This window comes from Nicotiana tomentosiformis, chromosome 11 (assembly GCF_000390325.3).
Source record: "Nicotiana tomentosiformis chromosome 11, ASM39032v3, whole genome shotgun sequence".
Taxonomy (NCBI): Eukaryota; Viridiplantae; Streptophyta; class Magnoliopsida; order Solanales; family Solanaceae; genus Nicotiana; species Nicotiana tomentosiformis.
Window position 1 is genome coordinate 16,660,627 of NC_090822.1, and position 12,095 is coordinate 16,672,721.

At 29.7% G+C, this 12,095-nt stretch overlaps 1 long non-coding RNA gene across 1 annotated transcript; it reads right to left on the minus strand.

The window, feature by feature from the left end:
- Positions 1-9,020: 9,020 nt before the first annotated feature.
- On the minus strand, positions 9,021-11,849 carry LOC104087426 (uncharacterized). Its single transcript, XR_684288.4, has 3 exons — positions 11,603-11,849; positions 10,829-10,896; positions 9,021-9,402 (listed from the first exon to the last, which is right to left on the minus strand). It is a non-coding gene; the product is annotated as an uncharacterized lncRNA (long non-coding RNA).
- Between the last annotated feature and the right edge of the window lie 246 nt (positions 11,850-12,095).

Below are 12,095 nucleotides of genomic sequence, written 5' to 3' on the forward strand. Positions count from 1 at the left end.
TTCAATTTAGGTTGGGTATTTACTCTAATAGCTAAATTATTAACTTTTGAATGTATATTGACTAATTTATATAACATTTGGCTAGTTTCAGATTGTTCGGCACCAAGTTGAGGCCTTAAAGTGAATTTGTGGGCCGGAAAGTGAGTTGTGAGACGAGGTAAGTCTCTTACCTAACCTTGTAAGAGGGAATTTACCCCATAGTTATTTTAAATTACTATTTTCTTCTAATTGTGGGGGCTGCGCACGCACGAGGTAACGATAGTCCGTACGTAGCTACTAATTTTGCTTAAGTCCGGGTAATTTTAGGATCCAAAGCATGAAATAATTGTATTGTTTGCACTCTACTTCTAAATTTAAGTGTCTAAATTATATTAAAACTTGGTAAAAGATTCGTAAGGTCGAAACTTGGCGGGTTACTTGACCATTAATAGAAATTGTGCTTCCTTGTGTATTAGGCTTGTAATAGCTTTTAAATCGGATGTTCATAGAGTATTCTCTCTTGTTGTGGAGCGGGTCGAACACCTCAGCAGTATAATAGATGCATGTATGGTTTGTGCCGCTCGATCCTCGATAGTGTACATATTATTCTGGATCGGGTCGTACGACCTCGACATAAATCGTGCGTGTAAATGCTTGGAGCTCGAATACACTTGATATTATTTTTATGAATTGAGAGGTTATAAGTTATTTATTGGCCCAAAATTTATTTGGAGTTAGTATGTGTTAGTTGAAGATTTTTGGAATTTACTATCGGTTAAAGAATCATTTAATCCATGTTTGCTATTGTGTTATTATTATTATTCACATATTCCATGCTTATTTAGTATTCCTTTATTTTATTATTGGCCCATAATAAGTGTTGATGTCGACCCCTCGTCACTACTTCTTCGAGGTTAGACTGGATACTTACTGGGTACATGTTGTTTATGTACTCACGCTACACTTCTGCACTAATCATGCAGGATCCGAGGCAGGTACATCTAGCAGTCATTCCGGTGCGCACCCCCATTACCCCGAGGCCTAGTGGTGAGTTTCTTTTCTGAGTCCATTCTGCAGCACTCGTAGTCTCTCTTTTGCATTTATTTTCTGCCTACTCTATTTCAGACAAGAGCTTAGTAGTTTGTATATTCTACTAGTTGCTCATACACTTGTGACACCAGGTCTTGGAACACATGCTAGTAGACTTTATGATTTTTGAGCATTTATTTTATTGCAATTGCTCCTTCATTAGTTTTCGCTTTACTTTATTAACTTTTTCACTTCTTATTTTCTTAATAAATAAACTTTAACTAATTTGAAATTATTAAAAATAATAATAATAAGTTAGCTTGCCTAGCGGCGACGTCGGATGTCATCACGGCGTATAGAAGAAAATGGATCGTGACACAAATCTTATCAAACTTTAGGCCTTTTTCTAAGAAATATCCCATGCTCACTACTTTAACCCGTCCCCTCCTCCCAAAACTTAATATTTTTTTAAAAATAAGTGTCATGATCGTATTGCTACCTCCGTTTTATTTTATGTGATGCTAATGTTTTACCATTAAGTTTGTTTGAAATAGAATATTACTTTTTTTAAAAAAATAATTTAAACTTCTAAATTTACCTTTAACGATATGCTTTAATAATTATAAATATCTCGTGGTTTGATTTGACTCATGTATCCTAGAAAAGCTCTATATTGTTAAGGTGTTAGATTATATTTTAGTAGGCTTTGGAAAAGATCTCCAAAACCCAAAAGAATCACGTACTAAAATAGTAATTAAACGATATAAGTATGGTCTGGAAAATGTAGCAAGTACCCAACCTTAATCCTACTAGCTTTGGATACGCGCGTAGCGTGTGTGTGAACCCAACTTTATAACTATACTATTTTAAAAAGCTATTATAAATTTCATTAAAATTTTGTCTATTATAAAAGTAATAAAGGAAAAAATACAAGTTCTTAATAAAATCTTCTCTTTAACGATTAATACTATAAATATACATGACGAAGACTACCAAGGCTTTTCCGCAGAATGAATTAGTTTGCGTTTAGAATCAGTAAATTTAAATTAGGAATTCATTTAAAATCAAGCTGTTTGATAATTCACGATTGATTGTTTGCATAATTTATCTTAAATCCCATCACCTAGTACAATCTTTTCAAATTTGCTTCTATAATAATACCGTCAACATAACGTCACAATTCGAGAAGAAAGAAGAATTACCGAATATAATAATAAGTTAAAACTAATGAATTATTAAAATCAAAGTATGAATAGTTTATATACAATAAAAGAGGTAAATTATTCTAAGATCTCGAAATAAATCCAAAATTAGTTAACGAATTAAATTGCTGAAGAATGAAATTGAAATATTACCAAAGATATGAAACTTATTTGCCCCAATCATCAGTGAGAAACCTGAAAGAAACACTGACAATTATCTAAACTCAAATGCAAAATGAATTCACGGATTAAATTGTTGAAAAAATATTTATGAATTAAATTGTTGAAAATAAAATTGAAAGATTACCCAAGATACGAAGATCTTCTGCTAACCATTAGCAAGAAACTTGAAGTTGGCGAAAGCACCGATCGTAATTCAAATTTCTACTGAAATAAACTTTGTAGTATTAGCATTGAAAGACCTAAAAACTTCTAAAACCTAGATCCAACAACCAAAAATTAAGTGAGAAAAAGAAGAAGAAAGCACAAGTGCCATTCAATACCAAATTCAAAATATAAAAGAGAAATCAAAAACCAAAAATAGCACAAAGCGATAAAAGAGATTTATCGAATATCATAAAAACATATCTCACTAATGATATGGGCAAACTAAAAAGATCAACAAGTTAGGGAATGAACCATGAACAACGATTTCAGTACAAATCAAAAGACCAGAAAATAGACTCTTAAAACAATGATGATAATATATATATAACTAATATTCAAGTGAAATACAAATACCAATATTAATTGCTGAATCCTAAACCATACGTTTTTCTTTAGAGCCTACGTCAATTTACCAAAAAACAAAGAAAATACACTACATAATTAATTGGTAGAAGAATCCTAAATATAAAGTTAATCCTAAAACCTACATATAGAAAACCCGTCTCCAACAAAAAAAAGGGTTTTTTGATACTTCTTAAAAAATACAATAACAATTTTATCGACGGAGAATATAATTCTGAAGGGTAAAAAAGACGAACGATATTTCGATAAGGCCTTCGTACTTTTAATATAGTACTAGTTTAGTATGCGTGCGTTTCACGTGTGCATCACGTTAATCAATATAAAATATATACAAATTATTGAAAAATAGCAATGGACGTAAAACTAAACGCAATATATGTTTAATGATGAAAATAAATATTAATACAAAAATTTAGTGTAATTAGTTCTATATTATTTATAGTTATAATATTTTATTATATAAGATACAAATATGCTATGTTGTTGTATCTCATCTAGCATCTCTATGTAAACTCTACACTCATAATGTCGTTATACAAAAAAAACAGTTCTTCATTCAAAGTTAATCAAAATTACAGGCAAGCTAAATGAACCTCTTCTTGTGTAAAATAGTTGCTCGGATTCTTATTTATTTACGTCTAAATTTCCTTCTTTATTTCCTTCTTTGCACGTTCATCCAATACCAAATAAAAGTTAATACTATCCTAAACTCACTCTGAATGCACTCTCCTAATAACAATTTTAAAATTTCAAGAGTTCACCATGTTGAGGTTAATTTTTCAAAATTTTTGGGGAGAAAATGACAAATTTATACTTATTTCAAGAGTTTCAAATATATTAGTTTATCTTAAGTTTAAAAAATTAGCTGTATTTGCAAATTCACATAGTGGTTGTAGCTTAATTTATTTCTAAAATTAACACCATATTAGTTCAGACTTCTAGAAATTTAAAGTTAAGATTAAATCAAAGCTCTTAAAAATTTAACAGGAAAAAGGCGAACATGCATTGCTTATAGATGTTCCACATTTTTAGGTAATCAATTATTGGTAAATGAGAGAAAAAAATACTATTATATACCTTAGAGGCTATGAATTAAAAAAAAACTTTAATCTCCACGTACTAGACTCCAAAAGGATATTTATAAAAACTGGTCAAATAAGAAAAATATTTAATAAGGTAAATTTTAATTGAATTTGAAGTCCTAAATATTAAGATCTTCTTATATAAAATTTTAGTTGATTTTGAAGTCCTAAATATTAGAAAAATAATTAAATGACTATTTTGCCTAGTGTGAAATTAACTTTTAAAGGGTAAAAAAAAGCGAACGATATTTCGATAGAGACTTATAATATAGTATGTTTTAGAATACGCACTTTGCGCGTGTATCTTACACCAATAAGTATAAAGCTTTAAAAAGCCATAAAAATATTATTAAACTATACATACCTAATTATTAAGTGTTATGTCAAAAAATTTAAAATTTGATGTTGAGTTAAAGAGTATAATAATTGTGAATATTAGGATAATTTATATTTGATTATAGTATTTATTAGAATGAGTATTTACATTTTTTTTTGTTATAATTTTATAAAAGGGGTATTTGATTAAAGGGTAATAGACATTCTATTGAATACCCAAGAATCAAGAGAAAATTTTCACAAGAAGTTTTTCTCCATTTTTTTTATTTGTGCTAAGATAATTAGATTATACAAATTAAATTAATTTTAGTTCTATTATCAGTTATAAATTTATAATTAAGAATTAAAAATTGAAGGAGTGCCGACTAATATTATTGACTTTACCTATAGTTTCCTACTTAGTGTTTCTATTTTTTTTTAAACTGCCATCTATTTTGCAAATATATACTTATTTTCATCTTCTTTCACCACATTGCGCTTAATGCAGGATAAAGTATTCAAACAAAATTTCTATGACAAAGAATAATTCAAACCTACATGTAATAATTATATTCTTATTATTGATTATATTATGTTCTTTTAAATTTATAGAATTATTTTATCTTTTACCAAAACACCACATTGATAAAGATAACTTGATTGAGGTTACAATCCTTGATTATCAACTAATATATAAGCAACAACATACAATAGGCAATGAAATATAAATATAGAGAAAACAATTTTAGATCTTTAGATGTATTATAGAAATTTATAACATTGAAAAACCTTTTCTTTCTCAAAGTTTTAGATAGTAAGGTCTTTTATTCCTAAAAAATGGATTAGCTAATATTTGTTTTTGTCTCAAAATATCAACAACTATACAAATCTGCATATTTGTTCAACCTCTTTTTATGAGTCATACATTCTACATGCTTTTGACTTGGTAAAAGAATTTTGTGTATTTAATTACTTTCATCCAGTTAACACATATATACTCTTACAATAGAAAGATTATTTGAAATTGTTCAAGGAATCAGGTACTTTTGCATCTAGTTAGTAGGAATATACATTATATAGTAAGTCATTTAGGTATTGCCTAAAAAATTAAGTCTTTTAATATTATGTTTATTTAGCGTTATGTTTTTTTTACTATAATTTTCCAACATAATAAATTAATTCCAATGAAATTCTTTGGACCTACGAATGAGGATATTTCCGAAACTCACACAGAAAAAAAAGTGAGTTAGACAAAAAGAAGCAACTGGGACAAAAAGAAACGAAGTGGCTTAGACAACTTTTTTTTTTATCGATAACCTCAGACCAATCAATCGAATATTGATTAATACGTAATCGATCGAATACTACTTGAAAATGACTCTTATGTTCCAAATGTTCCTGGAATTTTTTTCTAAAATGAAATAGAATCCCTCCTTTCCATTGTATTAGGTTAAAAATTGTAGGAAACTCAAAGTGACAAATATATAGTAGACATCAAAATCCTAAATATTACTTCATCAAAAATATTAAATTCTTAATTAATTTTATAATTTATATAGTGATTATTATTACTATATTATATTGAACACGATTGAAGCTTTTGGTTAAGTAGTCTTCGAAGTTTATGTGCCTTTAGTCCTTTATTTAGCACCGTATACAAAATATTTCCTTTTGTAATTCAGACTTCAAGGTTATAAGTATTAGGTAATGTAACTTAGAATTATCGTAGTAGTTATGTTACATACATCGTCAAATAAGAAAATACTTTGTGTAAGGTAAAATTTTAAATTATTTAAAGTTTTAAATATTAGGAAAAAGCGATTATTCCTAAATAGTAGGAAATTGATAAGGAAATTATTAATAAACAATTTCTTAGTTGACTAAAAAGTCCTAAATATTAGAAAAATAATTAAATGACTATTACTAAATAATAGAGAATTAATTAAATGACTATTCCTAAATATTAGGGGATATAATCAAATGACTTTTTTATCTAGTGTGAACTCTATTTTAAAAGAATAAAAAAGACGAACAACATTTCGCTAAGGATCTTCGTGCTTTTAATTTAATATAGATATAAATATATAATAGATACAGACATAGATATTGTGCAGGTAGAAAAGTTAATTCGACCCTCAACTCAAAAATGAATAATTCCCCAAAAAGAAGATTTTGAGAATACTTTCTAAAACTAAACCAATACCAAATTCAAGTTGACGAAAATATCCGAAAAATTTACAACAGTAGGTACTAGTAGTATATAGACTAGTCTTGAAGTACTTTATATTTATAGTTATAATATTTAAGATGTGCCTAACTGCTCCTATCCACTACAATGAGTCATTAATGACTCTATGAGCATTAAATTTATACTTCAAATAATAATTTGAATTTTGAAATGTACCAAATATATAAATAAATTGTCAATGTCCGTGACGTTCCTTCTTCTACTCCTACTAGCTTTTCTTCTCTTTTCTTTTTCTTTTGCTCTACGTTTTCCTCTTTTAGCATTTGACACAAACCTTGTCAAACTTTAGGCCTTTTTCTAAGAACCTTCCCATACTCACCCCTATATCACATCCCCTCCTCCCAAAACTTTAATTTTTTGTTTAAACAAGTGTCATGATCATATTACTACCCCGTTTTTATTTAATTTGATGATACTGTTTCACCATTAGTATGTATAGAATATTACTTTTGTTTTAAAAAAATAGTTTAAACTTCTTATTTTACTTTTACCAGTATGCTTTAATAATTATAAATTTTGATTCTTTCCTTGAACCGAAGGTTTCTAAAAAATAACCTCTCTATCTTTCTGAAGGTAGGGGTAAAGTTTGCGTACACATTACCCTTATCAGATATTACTTGTGAGATTGAATTTATTATTGTTGTTGTTACTTTAATAATTACAAAATATTGCATGGTAAACTACAAATTCAAAAATACTTTTTTCTTTCTTAACTTGCATGTCAAGACAAACTATGCCGCCTAAAATAAAACGGAGGAAGAAATCAAAATCTTAAAAATTAAGCAACCATTTAATTGTATTAATAATTAACATAACCAAGGCTACCCATGTCATTAACAAAAACCAAGAAAAAAAATTCTATATAAGCCTCCAGCCTAAAACCATTGAACCGGTTTGCTTAACAACAAGAGCAAACCAACTCCTTTCTTCATCTTCATTTTAATTTTCACATTCTAATTCCCTTAAAAAACAACCAAAAAAACTCAAACCCCCCATCCCCCTAAAAATATTAATTTTTATTTTCTTCAGAAATTAAGCTATGGCTTCATCAAAATCTCAGCCACAAAAGAGAATTTGCTATTGTTCTCCAACTAATCATCCTGGTTCTTTTCGATGTAAGCTACACAAAAATGGTCGACAATCAACAAGAAGATTATCAACATCAAGTAATTATTGGGAATTAGCAGAAATAGCAAAGGCTAATTCTTTAAAAGCTTTTCTTCTTCAAATTATCAAGCCTTCAAGTCATGATCTTCAAAGGAGAAGGAATTTTCAGCCTAAACCTTCCAGGTTTTTTTTGGATCAATAATAATGAAGAACATGGGGTTACTGTTTCTTGAATTTCTTGTTTTTTAATTATTATTATTATTAGAAATGTTTAAATTCCACCTCTCTCCAACCTACATAAATATTTAAGGTAGGTTTTGGAACAGTGGCACATGGACAATGTCACTGGTGATATGTGAATATGAGGGGTTTTTTTCCTGAAAATTTTAAAGTTTTGTTTCGGATATTACTTATCATATAGCCGACCCTAATTTACTTGATATTAGTTATAGTTTTTGATGTTGTATTATGGATTATATATTTGGCAGGAAAAGGAAAAAAACAAAAACAATAGCTTGGATCTAAATTATATTGAGGTTAGAGTATGTGATTTATGTGTATTATGATTTAAAGGGACATGTGGGGTTGGTTTGTGCTTTATTGCTTTTATTTTGGTTGTTCTTTTTCTTTTTCTTTTCTCCCACGTTCTTGTGAATTAGATATATGGTGTAATTAAGATTTTTTTTTTTTTTTTGTGTAGTGTAAATTGGATTTAGTATTGTAAGAATGGAGAAAAGGAAGAAATAGGATTTAGTTTATTTAAGATGGTGTTTTCCAAGTACTATTTTAGTGTAACTCCATGGTCTGTTTTGTCCTTTCACTACGATATTTTGTCTTTAACCACCCCTAAAAAGTGTGGCCTAAACTACCAAAAAGTGTGGCATTTACAACGCTTTTCAACTTTTAGGCAACACTTTTTCGGGGTGTCCTAAACGAGCGTAACTTTTTTCCTAAGGCCACGCTTTATGAGTGTTGCTTTAGAAGTCACACTTCAAAAGTGTAGCCTATACAGTACATAAGCCACGCTTGTATATACCCCTTATAGCAATACTTTTAACTCCTACACCAACACTTTCAAAGTGTGACCTTTGGTATCTTATAGGCCACACTTCTCATGCGTGGCATTTGCAAGCACCCTTGTAAAGTACTACCTTTCATATAAAATTATTTTTTTAAATATATTTGGTAATCATATTTATTATCATACATATATAATATTATCATATATTTTGTGATCATTTTTAAAGTATAAATATCTCAAGCACTGCATCAAGTAACGAATAACCAAAAAACGATTCATGTGTACACTTGTTATGAACTTCCAAATATATATATATATATCAAAAAATTTAAAGGTGCGTCCTAGCAATGAACATAAAAAAAAATGAATATATATGTATCATGATAATACTTTAAACACATCAAACAGCTAAAGCTAGCATCTACTGGAAACCTCATTTGCTATCCACTTAGCTACATGTAATTTTTCTGATACATGACTGGTTTAAGTCCAATCGCATCATCTCCTGATTTTAAAAGTGATCCTTTTTTGTAAGCTTGACCTCCACATTAATTTAAGCCCCATGTAACCTTTCCTTGTTCAAACCAGCAGAAACTCTGAACGTTTCTGGACCTTAAGTTTCCCATTTGTATTTTATTTGTTCTCATCAATAGCTTTGCCTTCCCATACCTACAATTGGGACAAACAAAGATGCATTATTTGTTATAACCTACTAATAATGTAAAAAAATTATATTTCTATGTCAACTCCAAATATATAATGTCAGATGAATACTATAAAGTTGGAGGGATTCAAATACATGAAAGCACTAATTGTTGGGGCATATACCTGGGGGGGACCCATTGCACCTTGGAAGAGTACGAAAATGATAAGGTTAAGTGTTTCCAAAGCAGTAAAAGATGGGCCTAAACAACTACAATATATTGGTCGGGAAAATCTATTTTGCACATTTGATGTCGAGGTCACTATTCTTCACCTAACAAAATACTTATAAAAGAAAGGAATAATGTCAAATGTTTAGTTAGAAACATTATTGGATGCATTTCTTTGCTTATGGAGAAAGAGAAAAGAGAGAATTATTAACTGTGCCCATAGAAGCCCAATGATCCAGTTTGTAGACTGAACTTTACACCACCTGTGCATTTCAAAGTGCACCACACTTATTTGACAAGGTATACCAGTTTGAAGAACTATTTTTCGCATCAAAATAATAAGCTAAATTGCACCAGATCAATCCATTTTATGCACCGGGATAAGGAGCTATATTGCACCAGATCAGTCCACAAATTACACCAACACAGTAAATGTCTTGTACATGCTGTCAACGTTTCTCTACAACAAGATCTAAAATTTTTAAACGAACAAGTAGCATACTGAACGATGACTGCATTTCAAGTGAAGAGGATTACTAAAATATCAACAATTTGGTGAACAAAAGAGACAATATGATCATTAAATTGAAGCACACAGGATTCTGTGTCAATGGCATCAACCGTTCTGTGCTTTAAGTAGTTCTGCACATCCTTTATCAACAGATAGTGTATTTCCATTACCTTAACAGTCAGAGATATTTAATGGAGAAATCTTCCTCAAAAAGCATCAAGCATGATTGAAACACACTACTCTTAGACCACAAAGTTAAACAGAACATGATAAATAAAAAGTTACAAAGATCTTAACATGATTGAAATAAACAGAAAATGATAAATGGAAAACGAACACAACGAGCAACAAAACTATTTTTCATCATGTCCCTGACAAATTAAGATAACAATTTTTGACATAGTGGAGAGGAAACACACTACTCTTAGACCACAAAGTTAAATATATGTTATACCTTCTCTCACAATGCTATTAAATAGGGACAAGATTATATAAATTTTTACGAGATACTAACTAGCCAGAGTGTGCCTCAACAAAGCAAAGCAATACTATACTACAGACAAAGGAAATAGTGCAAATAAAGGAAATAAGATTACTTATATGAGAACAAGACAAAGAGATTAATCATCTATAATACAAACATACTGTAGTTTCTCTTTCTTCTTTTGAGAATTGTAAAAACACAATGTAGTTACATGTTTAATTTTTGTACCTGGATGGTATGCTTATTGTCTGAAGATCTCTGTACTTCTTGGTCAGACCATGGCCAATGGTGTATACCTGTTATAAAAAAATAAAACAATCAAAACCGGTTTAAAGCTTCAGGTTCATGCCACCGGAATTGTTTCTACATTAAATTTGTAAACTCAGCTCTAACATAAATTCAAAACGGAATTGTGTCGTCTTGAAATATTCGAGTTCTTCGATTAAAAACAGAAGTTTTTAGTTTTATTCAAGTCAATCAAGCTGAGTTCCACCAAAGAAATGTGGTCTAGCTAAATTCGTGAGTTTCACAACATTTTATTATTTAAGCGGACATTTCAAATATCATTGGAAATCCCTACTCTTCCTTCGTTATCCAGGAGAAACAAAAGAGAACCAAAAGAAATTGAAACAAATGCATTATCAAAAATATAAAAATATTAAAATTTAGGTGAAGTATGCTAGACAATAAAGCAGTATAACAAATTCTAATAGAACAATTTCAAACCTCTTATGTGAAACCACAACAAATCTATCCATACACAGATACATTAAAAGATCTACAAATCGTCTAACCCGTGTTTTTCCCAAATTCAGAAGAAAGGCACAGAATTCCCTAAAAATCTCATTTACTCTACATTCAAAAATAAAACTAAATACTGCAATTTCTCCAATTAAATGCACATACCAAATAAAAGCAGAGAATGCCTGGATAAATCGAGTAGTGACATGAATAAAACCCTATACTGGTTTCAAAAAAATCGATAAAACTCTAATGCCGAACCTTTCTTGTTGTCTTTAGAAGCCGAGTGAATTAAATCAGATCATCTTCTGAAGATCGTCGCCGACTGGGTGTCATCGACTGTCCTTTCTTTTGAAAAATCTAGTAAAGAAAAAGTTTTCTTATTGGGTTTCAAGCCCTAGACCTAGAGTGAGGGTGAAGCTATGGAAAATTTTAGAGGGGAATAGTTTAAGTTAGAAATTTTAGAGGGAATAGTAAAAGTTAGAAATTTTAGAGGGAGTAGTTTAAGTGGGAAAGTTTTGTATGAATTTCGTAAAACTTTTAGACCACGTTTGTACGGTGTTGCTTTTTAAAATACCAAAAGTAATGCTAGTAAAACGTAGCTTCATATGTGGATAAGCGTTCTCAAAAGATTTTACATTAGGCAACACTTACAAGGTGTAGTCTTCGTACATAAAGAGCACGTTTTACGAGTGTTACCTAAATTTCGTTGCCAAAAGCTTTTTTAATAAAGGCCACCCTTATAAAAGCGTGC